Here is a 19,768-nt window from a genome sequence, read left to right on the forward strand (position 1 = left end):
AGACAACAAGAAGATCCTGTTATATTTATGAGGTCAGTTATGACTTCACAGTAATCAGAAGTTTCACGGAAGTAGTTCTCAGACCCCTGCTTCATTGATGGATGGCTAGGACATTTCATATGCCTTTTTTGACTCCTCCACCATGACTACTTCAACCACAAGTGTGATAGATGGGAAAAACTAGACATCAAAACAGCAGAAGGTTAAATTAATCATAAATCATTGAACTCCATCAATTTATGCATTTATCCTATTCTGTGCATCTAGAGTTGAATGAAGTGCCTGGAGGTTTTTGGTTGAGCAAACTGAAGTAATGAAAACAATTTCCTAAATAAAATATAAGCATTGTCAAGAGGTCATAAATAGAAGTCCAGCAAGATGAGTTTCCATCTCAAAAGGAGCAGAAAATTGGTTCCTTCAGACCCACAATCAAATGCGCCAATAAGTGAACTTTTGCCTATTGAAACAGAAAGACAGTGCACTGCAAAATGTGATAATCCTGCAAGTTAAAAAGGTTTTATATCATAACCACAGCTCTGACCACAAGGTTAGCGAGACAATTTATATAAACTACACCAGCTTGTTTGTCATCCCTCAAAAACATATTCATTCAAGTCCCTGTCTTTGTTTCCCCTGAAATCAAATGCTGAAGATCAGTGTCCCAGATTGAAAGGTAATATGTATTCCATTTGCCATCTGTAGGGCAGTTGTCTTCTGCTAAGAGAGCAGTTTTCCTTATCTCTTTCACAACCAGTCCTCTCTCAGGGGAGACATCTGCTGATAATGGGCTATTGAACGTCACTGCATGACTGATAAGAACAGTAACATCCCATTGTGAGATGCTCCACCCATAGGGAGGAGCCAAGCATTCCTAACTGGATATAATACTGAGTTTTTGGGACACCAGACTCAGCCTTTCCACTGACTTCCAAGAGGAACAGCTGGGGTTTTCCACTGGCCCTTCAGAGGAAGACTACACCCTTCTACAGGATCACCAGTCCAACAGAACCACACCTGCCTCTCCAGGAGAACTGCAGTCATTCCAGTTTGGACTGCTACCAACTCACTGACCAAAGGGGTGTCAGGTTTTATCCTGACTCTGCCACTGTTTTTTCTTTTGTATTATTGCATGTATTTAGTTTCTCTTCCCTTTTCCTAATAAACTGTATTTCTGACTTGGAGTGTCTCACTGGTTTGCTTTAAAACCAGAACAATCAGTTATCAAGTATGCCAATTTTAAAGAATTTACCATTCCCTCAAATTCGTACTTCCCTCCCTTACTTTTGGTAGCTTCTCTTCCACTGAAAATAATAATATAAAAGAGACACTGAATTATTTACCCTGAGTACTAAAGCTCAGAGAACAATTACTGAAAACAGCCAAGACTTTAAAAAGTTTTCTTAAATTAGTTAATAAGAAAAACTCAAAATATCAGGCACAGTAGTAGAAAAGAGCTGGTAAGAAATGGTACATATAAGAAGATCTAGAGGAAAAAATGTATCCCTACTCAATGATATTGGTCTAACATTTGAACCTAAACTGCATAATACCTGCCATTTTTTAATATCCATGTCAATGACACTAATTTGCTGAGGGAAGTAAAGATAAGGGCAAGTGGTGAAGTACTGCAGTAAGATTTGAAGTCATGTTAAAAATAGGAAGAATCAAGGATCAACAGGAGCAGATGTGTACAGTGAAACAGTTGCTGATGAAGACCACACATGATCCAAACTTCATAATAGTTTTCATTCTTCCTTTTTTTAATTTAATTCAGACTCATTCCAGTCTACTTCCATGGTTCCAGTGTCTGCGAATAGGACACCTAAGCTGAACTTTGGGAGCTTGTCTTTTGGTCTGAAAGGAACCAAATTCATCTGTATGTACAAATACATGGTAAGTAGAGACAACCAGATTTGCTCCAAGAGCACCCTCCTGCTCCTACACCACCAATATCGGTGCATTATTTGTAGCTCAAGCAATTAAATAGCAGGTAAAATTGAAAACATGCAATTTGAGGGTCCTGGACATGTGGAAAAAGCCAACAACCATGACTTTGTACACAGGTGATAAAGCCTGCGGTAGGCTATTATCAGGCACAAATGCAATTTCAGATACAGTCTGAAACAGTCAACAGTCAGCCCTTCAAACAGCTCAGCTCAGTCCTCATGAAAGTAAATGTGCTGGGCTTTGCTGGGATAATTTTCTTCACTTTAGCTGGTATGGGACTGTGTTTTGGATTTGTGACCAAAAAAAATCTAAAACAATTCTATCTGACCAAAGGGAAACTCCAGACCATATGGCATCACGCTCGGCATGTAAAGCTGGGGGAAGTAGGAGGTCCTTCAGAGGTACAGTATTTGTTTTCCCAGTCACTTTATGTATGATTGAGCCCAGTTTTCCTGGAGATGACTGAACACCTGCCTGCCTGCCGGGACATGATGAATGAAATCCTTGTTCTGCTTTGCTTTTGTGGGTGGCTTTTGCTTTACCTGTTGAAGACAACCCTTGAGGTTTCCCACTTTACTATTACGATTCTCTTTCCCATCCCACCAGGGGAAAGCGAGTGAGCAGCTGTGTAGTACCTAGATGGTGTTAAGCCAGAATAATAAATCAAATTACTAGGAGAGGAAGCAAAAACAAAAGAAGTATAATTCTCTCATTGCAAAAGCTCCACCCTTATCTCCTGGTTTCTCTACCCAAAAAGATGTGGAAAAATTTAATAGACCAATAGGAAGGTGGCAAATACACTCAATAGCATGAGTTAACTCTGTGACTACACAGAGTTAGTTATTTTCAGCCTGGAAAAGCAATGACTAAGGATAGGATGTGACAGACGTTTACAGAATCATCAGATGAATGAAGAGGATGGAAAGGAATGTTTATCCTCTCTGAAGATACAGAGAAGAATAGGGGCATATCACATGAAACTAACATGCTACATAACCAGCAAAAAGATGTGGTTCTTCATATAGCACATCAGTAAACTGTGTATACAAAGTCCTTGCCATGGGAAGCTGTAACTGTTAGAAGTTTACATACTCTGAAAAGCTAACTGGACCAATTAATAGGAAGCGGATTACTATGATTCATAGGAATTATAGGAACCTGTCAAGTGCTATCACCTCTGGCTCAGGAAGTCTTTGAGCAATGAAGTGAAGCAGTACAAAGTATTTATTGGAAATAGTTATACCTGCCTGTTCTCTTGTACTCTTTACAAGCCTTTAATTTCAGAGCTGAAGACTGAGTATTGAGTTAGGCCAACTTTTTACCTGACCCAGTGTAGCTGGTTCCTGCATTAGTTTTCAGTCACTAGTCAATTGAATAATCTAATAAATCAAAAATCAGAAGTTGATTTTAAAGTGGGGAAAAAATAGCTGACTCAACAGAATTGATTTATTTTTATTTATGCTGGAACATGATATTCCTGGAGACTTAGATTTATAACCCAAATTTGTGCTGAGAAAAGAGTTTACACATCACAGTCCTACACAAAGATGATGGAAAACTGTAAAGGTAACAGAAAGGCTAAAGTTGATTTGCAGCATTCAGAATTATTATTTCTCAATGTATTTATTCCTGACCAATAAAATTTCCTAGCAAATGATCATGTTTTTAGCATGCTAAGACCAATTTCAATAAAATTTCGAATACATGATGGAATAAGAAATATGTCTGGAAAGCTAGTTATTAATGACAAACCCTAAATTATGGTAGGCTGAACACTCTCAGCAGGCTGGAGGATTTGATTGTAGTGTTTTGAGTCTGTCTTACAGAGTTGTACATTTTGTGGTTTGGACAATATTTATTAACCTCAGAAAGCACAACCAAATACTTACACTAAAGCAAACATTTGATAGTATTTCCCCTTTCCTTTCCTTTCCTTTCCTTTCCTTTCCTTTCCTTTCCTTTCCTTTCCTTTCCTTTCCTTTCCTTTCCTTTCCTTTCCTTTCCTTTCCTTTCCTTTCCTTTCCTTTCCTTTCCTTTCCTTTCCTTTCCTTTCCTTTCCTTTCCTTTCCTTTCCTTTCCTTTCCTTTCCTTTCCTTTCCTTTCCTTTCCTTTCCCATCCCCCATCCCCCATCCCCCATTCCCCATCCCCCATTCCTCTCTCTTTGGGGGTGTTTCCCTTTTCCTTTCTCCTGTCAAAGGTGTATATGGGAAGAGGTTGCAAAAGCCCCGTTTTTCGCCCCACCTCTTAACACCCACATGGTAATTATCCTAATCTGAAATTATCCAGTTTTGCAATGTGGTCATTTACATCTTAAAATAAATATGACAAATGGATGAATTATTATAAAGAAATTTGGTCCCTACATTTCATGAACTGTGATTTTTTCCTATTTATAATAGAGCCCAAAATGCTGCATATGTTGGCAGAGTGTCACTAATGCTAGTAACTATTGCTCCCAGCTCTTTTTTTATATACAGGAGACAGCTGAAATAATATTCTGTATTTGACACCACTGGGCTTCCCCCTTGATTTGAGGGAGAATGAGGTATGTCCTGATTAACTGTGACCCTGATTACTTTATTCAACAAACCCCAGACACAAACCAGCGACACACAGCTTAGAACTGACAACTGCATTTTGATGGAAGTTGTTATTTCATATAAACTGTGACCTCCTGGGAATTTTTTTCTCCACCTTCTTTAACCATTACCACTAACTAAAACATCATCATTTCATAGAGCTGATATGAACAAGCAGTTAATAAGGCAGATGTCTATGGCTTCAGCCACTCCATGGAAACTAAGATATCATTTTGAAAGTGATGACACAGTTCACAAGGAAACAGTGATTAATCCATCACACAAACTAGGACACTTCAGACTATGAGTAAAAATGCATATTATTTATTTGAACCAAATATTGTTCCAGGTATCATTCTACTGCAGAGACTTCATTTTTTTTTTTAATGTTGAATTTAATCTTGGTAGGAAGAAAAAAAAGAGGAAAATATGGGAAAAAAACAAATTAGAGGTGCAGATAGACTTTGGTTTTGGATTACTACTGGGCTATAAAATGCTGCTGTGGCAGAGGTTTATGGCCCCAAAGGTGTCTTGTGCCACAGTGAAGTCCCTTCCTTACTCCTCAAGGCATTCCTTGGGCAGAGCCTCTGCATGGGAGGGCACTTGCCCTGCTCATTGTAGCCTGCATATGAAAATTGCTATTATTTTATCTTCAGCATCCTTATCTTTTATCTACAACTGACTCAGTAGAAATTGGGTCCAAACCACAGTGAGGCTGTATCAATGATTTTAATCCTTTCACCCTAAGAGCTGAGGTCTGTGGGTGCAAGGATCTCACTTCTCACTGGCCAAGAAGCAGCCAGCCACTCCTAACCCTGAGGGCATGGAAGCTTCAACGGTGGTAAATTAAGCACAGGTTAGTTTGAGAGCTGTAATCAAATGCAAGCAGTGGCAATTGAGTTTGGATATCTAGGCTGACAAAGCCACAGGAATGTGCACTGCTATACATACAGCACATATATAGATATGCAGACAAAATGAGAGCTGCATGTTAAGCACGTGGAGATTTTTTTTTTAGCCCTCACATTATAGGGTGGGTGTGCATTATACCAGAGTATTATTCTTCATTGCCATGACTTTACCAACTCTTCAGTGAGACAGACTTACATCCTAACCTTTGGTACACCCCAACATACTCCAGCAAAATGGAAATACAAGGTTACTCAGACTCCCTTTGTCATCTGGGCTCTTCTACCATGGTTATACTTTTCTATCAGACATTAAAAAGAGGCTCTTGAAAAAAGTAAACTGGAGGTCTGAACTGATCACCGTACCACTTTGGAACAATAAATCCTGTACTTACTTCAAGGCTGGAAATGGTATCTCGGGCACAATCAAGAGTAAAGTATTAAAACTGAAAGAAATCTTTCAACACAGACATTGCCCCAGCTTTTACTAAGCATCCAGATGAAGATGGTTCATTTTTAGCACATATGCATTCTTAAACATACTAGCTTCTTAAGTTTCACAAAAAATGGATTTGGAGTTTTGTTCACATCAAAAGAATTATAACAAAGAAACAGGAGACTGAATTTATGATTAAGAGAAGTAGACACATCCATTTTCTTTTCCAAAGCAAAGAACCATAGGAAAACCAGACTACGGCTGCTGAAGGCATTCAGCAGTGATGAAGAGTTTAGATTAGCATGCAAACAATAAAATGTTTGACTACATAAAAGATAACCTGAGTACCAGGACTATATTTTATGCAAAAACTAGTTATAAAACTGCTGCATAAACGATTCCCATAGGGATAATTTAGGGAAAAATAATCTGAGATATTTACGTACCTGACAAACACTACAGAGTCTGGGAGATTTTTCTGCTGTTTATATGCCAATCGTCTAAGCCTACAATGCTTGGCCATGATCTCCAAAGTCAGGCTGACCATAAGTGCCAGCCTTGATGCTGGGAGCAGCCCGGCTATGTGAGAAGGGCTAATCAGCCCAGGTGGAATATCATGATAAAGCAGCCTTCCAGCACTGTGGCTAGTGTGCTCACACAGTTCAGGTGTTACTGCAGCCTGCCACAGAGACACATCCTAGGGTGGTAAAGCTAAGCTGGGCTCTAGACCACCTGCATTAACACTTCATCTAAGCAATGCTCCCTAAGCCAATTGCAAAATGGTTGGAGCCCAAAGTCCTCGCCTTTGCTTTTTGTGCCCTGCACCGCCCTAAAAATTATTGCTCCCACCTTATCAGCCTCCACATTTCTGCACATTTCCCCAGTGAAATTCCATGTCCTACCTCATTCCCGGATCCTTGGTCCAGACCTCCTGCCAACACAGTGGAATACACAGAAGAGCTGCAAGCTGCTTCTTCATACTAGAAGCACCATATGTACCAGAGCATTGTACATTGATCCTGTGCCTATTTATTCCATTTTCTTACCTTGCAGTGCTGGCAATACACTTCTCTTGCATTTTGGGTAGCAGCTCTAACAGTGAATAATCAGCAAAAGAGACACATTGTAAGAGCTTATGAGCCACATGCATTTTGCAAGCTGGAGTTTGGCCATTGTCATAAAATGAAAATAGACAGTAAACTAGGTGTAGAAAATGTCTGCAAAAGTAATTTTGGAGAGAGCTTTTTTTCTTCAAGGGAGATTAGAGGAGCTTAGATTGTTTAGTCTAGCAAAATGAAGTGAAATTGCTAAGGGGAAAGGTAAGGGAGGATGTGTTTGCTCTCTATTAAATATTAATTAATACCCTATTAATTATTAATAAAGAACTATTGAAGATAAAAGGTAATGGTGTCACAAAACAAATGGATAAAGGTTGTCTATGAATATATTTAGGCTAGGAATTCAAACAAAGTTCCTAGTCATTAATTTGGTTTGGAATCAGCCTTCCAATGGGAAAAGTAGAAGGAAAAGACCTCAAACACTTCTAAGATTATGCCTCTGTCAAGAGACTGTATGTTCCTGAACTCTGTGTGCCAGGAGTGGGTTCAAGCCCTCTAGCCTAAATCTGTTCTTTCATCTCACTTCTGAAAGAAGATGCTAAAACCTAGTCTCCAATGTCCTTTCCTAAATTTAGGCAAAGAGAAAGTTGTTTTTTTCTCAGTACAGGGGGAAAACCCCCATATCAGAGGGTCTTGGTAAGTGCTATTTGTATTTTACACAATTAAGTCCACTTACACTGTGAGGTGGAATGAAACCGCTATGTGGTCATCTGCCTTGCTGCCAGATGTTTATGGCACTCCACAGCGACCACCCTGGCCTGTGTTTAAACTAGAACATTCTGAAGTTCATCTTCAATATCTATAACTGCACAGCTCTCCTAAGATCCACCTCAATCACATGGACCCATCACCAGAAGCATAAAAAGAGATGTGATTACAGTGGCAGTGGGGGATGCTCCAAATGAAGATTTCAAGGCAAAATTGTTTAAATCTTAACTGCAGTACTACATTGACAAGCTTACCTATTGAAAGATTTAGGCCAGTGTTCTCTCATAAACAACTGATCTCTTTAACACGGAGGTGGCATTGGATATTTACACAAAACACATCCATTACAAAAGTTATTTTCTGATATGAGTCATCCAGCAAGGAGTAAGGCTTTATTGTGAATGGTGGGTCAAATGCACTGGGGAAAATCATCACATCAAAACATAAGCTTTTACTTCAGTGCTTTGTTGGCAGAGCATTTAAATTCTATGTGAAAAGCAAAAGAGAGAGTAGAAAAGTCAAAGACATTTGAAATAGAAGGGGAAGTACACCAGAAGGATCAAAAAAAAAGAGATCAATAAGAAAAGTCAAGTTTGCACCAATAATTTTAAAAAAGAGTGTTAAGAAAATAAATATGGGTTTAGACACATGGGAAATGGACTGTGGTAGTTTAAGGAATATAAGGAAACTTTAAAGACTGAATCTTGGACTTAATCCCATTTAGAAAAAATATTTCTGTCTAATACCCGTCTCATAAACCTCTTAGAAGTTTTAGCACAGTTCCTAGTGAGAAAAGGATTCACAGACTGAGCCAATATGTGGCATTTATGTAACAGCATTTTCAAAAGGCTCCTAAAGTCAGAGAGACCCTTGCAATCATGGTTACTCCATGCCCAGCAAGGGTCTCTTTCAAAACAGAGTTGAGGTGAACCATTTCACAGTCAAGAATAATTTGCTCACATCCTCCTGCCTCTTCTGTTGCATTTGCTTTCTGCTCCAGCAAGTGACTACAGGTCATACTTAAAACTTAAATGTAATAAACCAAATCCCAGGTTACCCACATAAATCCCTTGGTCTTCTACTACTACGATTTAATGTAGTGACTTACTATGTTATTCCATATTTTCATTGTTCTATAGGCATGAAAAATAGTTACAGAGGGTTACCAGGCACAATTAGCATGATATTAGTCTTGTCTGTGGAAGTAGAAATGTCAGTCTTTCCATCTACTGGCACTGTGCCTGGTGACCAGCAACAGCTGTGATTGGAGGTTTTATGGGATAACCAATGAACACAAGTAGGTAAGAAAAACAAATTGAAAAAAAAACCCAAAAAACCAAGAAACCAAATTCCCACAATGCTGGAAAAATGCACAAGCTACTAAATTTTCATCATTTTCAGAATTTTTCTGTGTTTGTTTGTTTGCATTTATTATGTGTATAGGTACTATAGGAGTGTTACCCTCTATAAATAAGGAAAAATGAACCCCTGCTTCTAAAACACCATTTATGTACTGGGATTTCTGACAAAAAAAAATGATGGGCATACAAAATGAATACAGAAAATTGCTAAAATCTGCTTAGAAACCTGTTCCCTACAGAAACCACAGATGGGTATTGAGATGGGCATATTCAGTGGGTAGGACTGGAATCCAAACTCTCTAATGAAGTGTATTAGAATAAATGCCTTAACCCTACCAATACTTATTTCTGTTGAAATCTGATTTCTGTCTGCACAGGAGTTTTTTTACCTTCTGAAAAAAAGTGGTGTGGTGACAGCCACTACCAGGGAGTGTGCAACTGGTGCTGGAACCATTGATTGATTTTGTTTGTTCATTTTAATTATCATCCTTCAGATGCTTGATGGTAATTTACTGTCAAGGTACTCAGAAATTAATAAAATTATCATATCCTACCCTCACTAACATAGTTACCATCACTGGGAATGAACTGAGACATGAAAGAGAAAAGGAAGATAAAGGGAGCAGACCATGATTTTCTGAGGAGTTGAGCACCTTGCAATGCTGTGTGTGACAGGCCAGGAGCAAAGGCAGGACAGCAGATCAGCATCTATCCAAAACTGAAAAGGACAATTTAGTTACCTGCCAGATATTTCTGACAGCTCACAGAAGGAACATTCCTCTCTGTTATTGACAAACAGTAAGATAAACTGCAATACTGTATCCAGAAGCATTTCTAGTCAGGAATGCATGAATTGCAAACCGGCTACTGCTTGTTTTTAAATGACTAAAATACCAAAGTAATCTCAAAACTCCTCTAGAAAATGGGATTTATAATGAAAAATATTTGCTGAAAAAGAAAAAGTGAGAGTACAGTTTGCCTTCCCATTTGTCTTTTATGGTGCTTGACAAATTGACACACAATTGTTAATTATGGGCACTGAGTGCCACATGATTATGAATAAAATATTCCAGATGATCACAGCTTAAGTCTAATAGCATTTCCAGGAAATTAAGTAGCATTCTTACACATACTGAAGCCTACAAATTCCAAATCATTACATAATTAAATTTCTCAAACAGATATTCAAAATGTTCTTAATTTTTAGTTAGTGTTTAACCATATTGCAACCTGAGCATGCTATCTGGAGAAATGTTTTGAATGCAGGCTTTAACAGACACCACGTGACAAATCTGCAGATTGCTGAAAATTATGCAGAAGAATATAATCTTGGACATGTTTTTGTACACAGTGTTTTCTGAATTTTTCTCCAAAGGAGAAAAGAGACAAGTCAGTTTTCCTTTAGAGGTGTCACAAAAATGTGAAAATATATAATAGACTTGGGATGAGCCTACTGCAAAACGTAGTAGCCAGAAGTGAAGAGGATGATAATGGTAACACATTGACAATGTTTCCTACTTACTAAAACCTGTGAGAATGTGTCCCTGACCTCCTCTTCCTCATTAGACTGGAATGGACCTGTGCCTTTTCCCTGGACAGGTCCAGTCCCTGTGCTGGCACCGTTTGCTCTCAGGCAAGATCAGGGTGGAAAGGGTCACCTACAGGCCTAGAGCCTAGTGAGGAGGGAGCTCACTGGCACCACATTTTCCATCTCCACCTCCTCTGCAATCTGCTCTATGTGTAATGAGTAGCACAGATTTCAAAGAGAGATCATATCCATTATATACACAAAAACATTTTTTCACAAGTTGGGAACAAGCTTCAGAAGATAAACACTGTGGCATCATTGGGAGAGGGTGATAGGCAAGCATGTCAAAAAGGAAAACAGTGATTGAACCCCAAGATATATATATCAGAAAAAGTTATATTGTAACCTTAAAGTAAAAGTGTCTTCTGAAGTGAAAATCCAAAATTCAACAAAAAAAAATGTAATTTTGTCAGTGATTTATTCCCTACATATGACATCTTGCTTGTGTCAAGTAATAGGAATACACAGTGTTTTCATGTGTTAAATGTAAAACTAAATATTTTATGAGCCTATGTAATTTTCTTATCTCTGGAAGGTCCTAGTTGTTCCTTCAGCTTTGGAATGCCAGTCCGAACATATCAATTCAAGGGGTGAGCCAGATCTTACAGTACAGACATAACAGCATTATGGAACGTCTACAGCTTGGAAAGCCACTTAGAATTCACAAATTTTTATTTTCTTATTCAAGAACAGGGATAACAATGCCTGCCCAGTGCAGAAGGGGATTGCATACATTTGTCAGTGACCACTGGATCCTCTAGGTCTAAGAAGTACAAGCAAGAATCACCGTTCCTTCAGCAAAGTGCACACTGGCTCCCTTGCCTGGTGTTGTTCAGTTCTAAGAAGTGACTCTGATAACAAAACATTTTTGAAGAGAACAAATACAGATAAGTTGCTCAGAACAATCAAGAGTCTTCTATTCAGCCCAGTAGATGTTGCTAGCTCAGGATGAAGATACAATTCAACCACATTAAGATAAACTCCTGAACAGAAACAAATATTTCAAAATTCAACTGAAGATAATGCTCCCTGTGGGCCCTGAACTCACTTTGCCTTGAGACAGCTGCACAGGATCCTCATCAGGTCCCCCTTACTCTGAGAGCTAACAATACAACTGATCAGCTATGGCTTCAATGGCTTGACCTTGCTGAAGCACAAAGATTGTCAGCACACACCATCTCACTGTGTGCTGACAGGCACACACCAGGCCAGGAGATGGTGAGATTGTTAGAATGACTAGAAATACTTCAAAATAAACCAGAGAGGCACAAAGCTACCTCTACTCTATACTTTTCTCCTTCCATGGAGGTTTCATCTCCATCAAAATATTGATAAAGCAATTCACTACTCAGCATCATGCTCTCAGGTGCTCAGCACCTCCAAACACAGGTTTTCAAAAAGATTGGCTCCTCTCTCACTGCATTTTCCCCATTGAAGTGGCATCTTTTAACACAGCACAGCACCCCGTAGTTCCCTCACCACTATTTATAGAGAGGATTTCTGGGTAGCTGAACTTTCTCTTTCATATCCTACTGAAACACCCAGGGGTGTGCTCAGGGCTTGGGACAGAATCCAGACCTTTCTGGATGATGCCTCCTGCGGTGACCCCTGGGCATATTTGAAAACAGGGAAATAATCAGGTATCCCCTCATCAAAGCAAATGAAACCACTGCCATCTATTCCAGTGGAGGTAAGATATGGAAGGCAAGTGATTTTAACAGCTATCTGCAACCAGCTTTGACACACAGTGTAAAGCACTGGATATATTATAGTCTATGCTGCTTAGTTTCTGTAACATCCTACTAAATATTTACTTGAGGAAATAGTTAATGTTTAGGAGGAGAATATCAGAAGGAGAATGCACAGAAGCTATAGGAAGAAGGGAGAAGGAGCCTGTTGGGGGGGCTTAGCATAAAAATGGGAGAAGGATGAAGGAAGAAGGGAAAATGAATGAAAAGTGGGTGAAAATATTACTGAAGATCAGAACATGTGGCTTGGTCAACAGTTCAGAAAAATGATACCATGTTAATATTTTTGGGTTTTTTTCCCCCTCCTCTGTTTGCAAACCTTTCTTACTGAAATAAATAGGCTTGTGAAAACTTGCAGCCAGCTTAGCTCAGTGTATGGCTCACTCATCCAGGGTGACAAAGGCAAGTGTTAATGACTAGTTTGCAAAATACAGTGTCAGCTTATGAGCATGGGTTCAGAGGGCACCAGGCTCAAGAATAACATGGACATTGCATGAAGAGCTGTCCAATGGGCAATTCCACTCTGTCCTGTATGAAGAAGAATTTAATTCTTGTACATTTAATCCATTAAATTAACTTTTTTGATGTCAGATTTTCTAATCTTCAGAAAGGCATCTACTCAGCTGAAGGAATTCTCGGCAAGAAATACAAATATTTATAAACAGAAGTCATGCTGTCTCCATGTTGTAGTTCATTTTTCACTGTAATTTTTACAAACTGTGAGATGCATTTTATCTATTTGTAGCAAACTCAGAGAATTTTTTTTTCTGTATCCAGTTCAACATAGCTCCATTTTTTCTCATCCTACAGGGCTGGATTAAAACAAAATCCATCACTCCTCCACCTGCTGCAAGAGTAAAAAAAGTTCTCCAAAAATCCATAAATCCTCAGCCCACTTTCAAGGAGAGAGTTCTATGATTCTTGTTCAATATGAGTGATCTCTTGATTTGGAATTTTCAGACCCCTTCTTCCCACAGCTATTAGTGTGAGCTTCTCAGTGCTAACCTACACAGCAGACCCTCAGTGTCTGAAGCCAAGGAGAAGCCTCCCTTTTAGCTAAGCCCTTCTAGTCTGTCATGTAGATATGAGAGAAATAATTGTTCTGTGTGCAGAGGAAATTCAGCAAATTGATTGGAAGTGAAATAACTGAAGTGACAGTAAAAAAACCCAAAAAACAAACCAAAACCTTTACAGAAAATAATTTCCGTTTTCTCACCTACCTACTTAGTAAAATATCTCTTAGTAAGTTCATTTTTACATTTTCCCCTGTTTCCCCCTAAGGTTAACTATGTCCTGCCCAAGTGAGACACTGCCTTGGTGTCTTGTGTATCTGTTTTCTCCTGTTGCAGCCCAGGCTGCCTCCAATGAACATCCATCACCACGGGATCCGCATGCTTTTTGGTCTGTCATGGGAAACGGCATTTATGAAAGACACTGTGGCTTTCTACCATGAAAATGTCTATAGCACTACATACAGTAGAATTATGACTTCTATAAAGAAGGGGAAAAAAATAACCCAGACAGGATATGAGGAACATCTGTTTATATGAACACCCTTAGGATCAGCAGTCTGAGCATGAGAACCGTCAATATATAGCAGAAAAAAACACTCAGCGCGCACACGAAGAAATAAGACTTGAAAGGTAACACTTTAAAATGAATTGTTTCTTCTTAGATCTGAATTAAACCCAGATGATCACTTTAAGTTAATACAGCAACATCATGGAAAAGTGATTTGTCCTTTAATTGCCATAATGTTATCATTTACAAAAAGCACATATGATTGGCAAATCCAATTTTGTGTACATCCTGAACAAGTCAATTAGCAACAACACTATCTCTGCAATCACTCTCCAGCCAATGGCTTCCCATCACTTTTTTTCCATAGAAATCGTCTGTACTCATAGTTCTTAATGAAGCAGGTAACTAGTTTTGCATTTCAGTAATTCAGTTCCTTCAGGTAGAAAAGTTTACACATTTCAGTTCACCCAATCTTCTGCTTATTTACTTCCATGCATATCAAAATATAAATTTTACTAAGCCATATTTATTGCTAGGAGAGTAGGCACTTAATATGCACACTGCATTTAGACAGGCGTGAAAGTTATAATACTGCTTACAGACAGCATCAATAAAGCTCTCTTGTTTTTAACTTTAAGACTCCTGTAAAGCTGTGATCATATCTGCTAAGATGGCTAAATCCCTAATAGAAATTGTCAAAATAACTAACTTTCTTCACACATTTGTCTAAAGTGGGGAAATAAACTTATTTGGACCTTTTTTTTTTATTTTGCTGATTTCGTTCCAGTCTGCTTCCTGTTCCCCAAATCTTTGAAAAATAATTATGTGACTGGAATTCTAAAATGATTCAGCAGACATCTTATAGAAAATACATTTTGATTTTTGCACATTAATTTATCCCAGAGGTCAGTAACTCCTATTCATCTAGGAGACTGAAACCAGTACCACATATCCAATTAAAAGAGCAAAATCAATATGTTTGAATATTTAGTTGGATAAGCGATTAAAGTTCATGAGAAATTCAGCAGTCACATTTGTTTATTTATGTTTCCATGTGTGAAACTCCAAAAAACAAACAACACTGCTGAAATTATGTTCTGTTCACAGACAAATGACAAAGAAGAAATGAGGCCAACCTAATAAATTATTTGTTCACTGCATACAATTGACCCTCTTCTGCCATGTCCTGAAGTAATATCCCACTGCTTTCAGTCCACAGAACAGCTGTTGCACTGCCTCCTAGCTATGTGCAGGAAGTTTGTTTAAATAAGGAGCAAGAATTAAGGATGAATTTCAAAACAAGTGGAAAAAAATGTTACTACCCTACTCTTTAAAGAATTCTGGACTCATTTTACTAAACTAAAATAAGTCACTTTTTCTTTGCATGGTGAATCTTCAATTTATGAAGTACCCCATTTAGCATTATTATGAAAATAGACTTCATGGTTTTTAATTGGTTTCCTTATCAGTCCCAGAAAAACAGTTTTTCATAAACTAGGAATGGACTAACTCATTCTGCTAATTTCAAATCCATGCTCTGCAGAGTAGAACTCAGATACAATGTTCCTCTTTCAGCTTAGGCAGGAATAGGGGATAGAGAAGAGTGGGACGAAAAATAAAAAGATACTAAAAGAAAATGATTCTTACAAAAAATACAAACTCCTGCAAAGCAGATAAAACTGTACCACCTTTTTCATCCAGAAAAACCTTTCAGAGACATTTGAAATTATGGCTGGATTCCTAGGGGATGCAAGACCACAGGCAGAGCTCTGTGGACAGCTCCTCAGCTCTGGTGAGGCGTGCGTGGGGAAGCAGCTTGAACCTGACTGAAAGGGACCAGCAGAGACAGGAGAAATGCTTGGGTTAATTCAGTCCCTGCTATCATGTGCCTTGCACCAGCAAGGCAATGCCTCTGCCCTGGAAATGTGCTGGAGAGGGAATTGCAACTGTTCATGCAGACTGGAACAACCTCGGGCAGGGATGGTGGTTTGGTCTGTGCAATTGTGTCACATTTACTTTGTGTCCTGCCCAGGCTGCTGTGTCAGTAAGGAGGGAAATGCAGCTCTTCGCTGGTTTTCCTCCCCAGCCACAAGTAATTTCTGGAGAACAGGACCTCTGTACTCACTATACTAGATCATGTGTTTTCAATTACACACCTGCTCTCAGCATTTTGTGAACCACTGACTAAAACCAGAAGAATTCCAGGCTTTGCTGAGTCTTACCTTGTATAATTCAAGCCTGTCAGCAGGATCCATGTCTGTGTTCACATCCAGTCCCTATGCAATCAGCTGCAGAATGGCTAAGTCCTATTTTGAATGTCTCAGTGAATGATGCATTTATTATCCGTGCCCAAACTCACACGGTTTTGTCTGGGAGAGATGACACTGGGGAGCAGAGTTTGCTGAGTGTGGTTTTTAAAAGCCCCTACCACAACTGTAGCACGGTGGCATGGTCCTGGCTCCAAGCATGCAGTGATCACCCTGGATAGGTCTGGCATGCCAGAGCTGCAATCCTGACCCTTTATCATGTACCCCCTGTGCTGCCCAGCTTGACAATAAATGGCTTTTTCTGATGCAATTATCTCTCTTCCTTTTGTCAATTAAAAAAATGCATCAAAATGTAACAGACTTCTAAATACACAGGAAAGGTCCCATTCTGTCAGCCTTTGCACCTCAGGGTTTTAATGTGCCTCCCTGGGACTATATGGATCTTGTTAACATTGTTTGGGGCCCCTGTTAACTTAGTTACAGTTTTACACATTAATTTCAACTCTGTTTTTCAAGTATGGAATAGAGGTTCCAGCCTATCCTTACCAAAGTACTAAACCAGTTTAAGACCTGATCATTGGGTAAATCTGTGATGCTGCTATCTATTTCAGTAGACTAAAGCCCATGGTATTAATAATAGTAAGTTTCTGGGCTGTATACTTTTCAACATAATTGGCTGGTTCATGAGCATGGACTCAAAAGATAAGGACTTTTTGCAATCTGACAGTCTCCTGGGTCTTGCATGTGTTTTTGTTTTTTTTTTTGTTGTTGTTGTTGTTGTTTGGTTTAAGTCATGCTTGGCCTTTCATGTTTATATTTGTCACCTTTACCTTGGAAAATGGCCTTCAGTTAAGGACTCCTGCCACCTTTATTCAGAGTGCCTGAACTGGGTTCACTTTTTTGAGAGAGCAAGATTCCTCTGAAAAGTCACCTTTATTGTCCTTATGGCGGATCCCAAAAGAGAGATGTAGACAGAAGGAGATGTGAAAAATTGTTTGTTTCTTCTCAGAAGATACCTACATCAGATTCCTATTCCATTTCACTAGAGTAACTAAAGGCTACTGGGTAATGGAACAGGGATGCCCTTAGGAGAGAGTGCCCCACCAGAAGCACTGAGGAGATTCCCAGAGTAGTGGTGTCTGAGCTACAGCCAGACGGACACACCATGCCAAGTCCTGCTGGGACTCCAGCTAGCAAAGAACAGGTGATGTACTGGTGTAATTTAAAAGATACTTTTGGGTTCAGTTCCAGCAGACACAAATTAATTCCCCCAGAGCAACTCAAAACAGAGACAGCATATCAGTTCCAAAACAGAACTAAGAGCATTACCTACTCTTTCCACTTTTTCATGTTAACAAAAGATCAAATCCAATCAAAATATCAAAAGCAGTACAACAAACACACATTTTACCAAAAGCAGTATAGCAAATAAATTACATCATCCAGTCATCAAAATGTGTGCATGCATAAACCAACCATATGCACTTGCTTTTGCTAGCTTGCTAAATGAAATGGCATAGGCCAAGTCTAGCAGAATGAATTCTTCCCTTACATGTAAAGCTGTCAGAGTTTAAGAAAAATAATTCCACATTATGACATCTGACTCTTCTATTTGAAATAATACATTAAAAAGAATTTATAAGACTTCATCCTGGATTTGGTTTAGGTTTCATTTTCCTTCTTTTTTTTTTCTTTTTTCTTTTTCTTTAACACTAAGGACAAAGCCAAATGCTGCTGAGTCTTAGGTTTAAAAAAATGAAAATGTCAGGGTTGAGAGTGAAGCCCACATCTATTTGCAAAGTTGCAGAAGTGTAGGGCAGAAAAGAAATGTAAAAAAGCAATGTAGAAATAGTATATTAAAGAAAAAATATTAGCATCTCCCAAGCATCTCCCTAAAACACTGCGCCACCAAAACATTATCTTTGTTTATAAAGCAGAAAGCCCTGCCTTGACTACATGTGAATTTCATTACAATCCATTTATGTTATCAGCTGAAATTGCATCAGCCCTGCAGAATGCATAGCTCAGGGATTAGGAATGGGTTTAATTGTGTTTCTTATAGGACAGATACTCTGGCAAGAATTAATGAGAAAATTTGTTTGGTGTCCTCTATCTAGTTTTCATTGACATGTATCATAGAACAGGAGTTGTTCAGTTATCACTGAGCAATAATAGAAAACATATACTGCATCAGCCACACTGGACTAAAGCATGCAAATGACAAATTGTGCATTACTGGGATTTCTGTGCTTCAGTAAAAAACTCCCTGTCAGCATCATGAAAAGAATCATGCAAGACACAGGCCTTAAAATCAGATGACATCCATGATCCCACACACCAGTGCAAACATCCTCTCCCCTAAGTCACCAACAAATGTTACTAGTGTCACAGCAGATTAAATTGAGCTTAAATGTCACAGGCAACATTTCTTATGCTGCTGTATCCCTCTGCTCCAACTGAATTTTTTTCCCACTTGCTCACTCTAAAAGATATTACAGCACAAGCTTTATTGCAGCTCCCTAGAAACTGCAGTTGAAGTACCAAGGTTAATTCAAAGTTTTCAGACTTCTTTGAAAAACAATGCATGGCAGATGTCACAAAGAATTTCTAAACTCTGATTTTCTCTATGACTAATCCACTGTCTTACTCATATGTCTCAATTTCTACCTTAAGTAAGAATCATCATGCTTAGCAGGTGCATCACATATGTGCAGAACATAAAATAATTCCTATGTCACTGTAAACAAAAACAAGTATTAACCTTGAGGCCATATTCATGATCTTTTGTTGTTCCCTAAGAGAGGCACCTTTCTCCTGTAAGAGGAGGATCATGATTTCAGCTGGCGTGATGGGTAAAGCTCAGCCCTGCGCATCTTGAAGCCAAATGACTTAAAGTCATTTGCAGAGCTCCCACTTCAAGTGGGCAGGCTTGTGCCTGCCCCCAAAGCACTGTGCTGCTCATATGAAAATGTCCCACATGGACCTCAGGAAAGGCCACGTGACAAATTTTAATGAGATAAGTGACTTGGAAAAAAGACTTGGAGCTAAATTACAGTTACTGGGAAATAGTGTCTATGTTATATTGTGTTTCTTCCCCCCTCCCACCTCCCAGTCTAACATCCTGCAGGACTGAGATCAGTTTTTCCACCTTTGGCAACGTTTTTGGTTGATTTTCCTGTTTGCCTTGGGGAGATGAGATTGTCTGAGCTTTGCTTTTTAACTTCCTTCATACAGTTACTCAACTGGCCAAATTCTGTCTTCTTCCAGAATTTGGAAATATTCTGGAAGAAGCTTTTACCAGTGTCATGCTAGTGACTTCAGTATCAAGAGGAATAAAGGGGATGTGCAGGAAAAAATGATATCTGAGAAGCTGCCAAACCCTAGGAATTAGAAACTTCAAATATTCAAGGGGTGAAAGAGCTCAGAGGGAAAAAAAAAAATAAGAAAAAGGAACAACTTGTCAGAGCTTAGAAGTTTACACCTGCAATAGGTGTGGAGCACGTGAGCAAAAGAGTAGAGAAATCCAGTAGCAGCCACAGCTGAACTCATAACAGCCCATCTGAGTACAGCCAGCCCACACCAAAGC

The 19,768-nt window shown here is 39.0% G+C and overlaps 1 protein-coding gene across 16 annotated transcripts in view; it reads right to left on the reverse strand.

Annotated features, from left to right (window-relative positions):
• The window catches only part of ENOX1 (ecto-NOX disulfide-thiol exchanger 1), a 355,527-nt gene that overhangs the window by 195,978 nt on the left and 139,781 nt on the right, over positions 1-19,768 (reverse strand). The window contains exon 1 of one of the 16 annotated variants that reach the window (XM_021530838.4): positions 6,918-8,588. The exons of 14 other annotated variants lie outside the window; for them this stretch is intronic. The gene's annotated coding sequence lies outside the window, so the exon portion shown is untranslated. Of the gene's footprint in view, positions 1-6,317; positions 8,589-19,768 lie in introns of those variants that run through there. One more of the 16 variants, XM_021530840.3, reaches the window with a different exon arrangement.

The sequence above is a fragment of the Lonchura striata genome, chromosome 1 (assembly GCF_050655825.1).
Source record: "Lonchura striata isolate lonStrDom1 chromosome 1, ASM5065582v1, whole genome shotgun sequence".
NCBI classification, from domain to species: domain Eukaryota; kingdom Metazoa; phylum Chordata; class Aves; order Passeriformes; family Estrildidae; genus Lonchura; species Lonchura striata.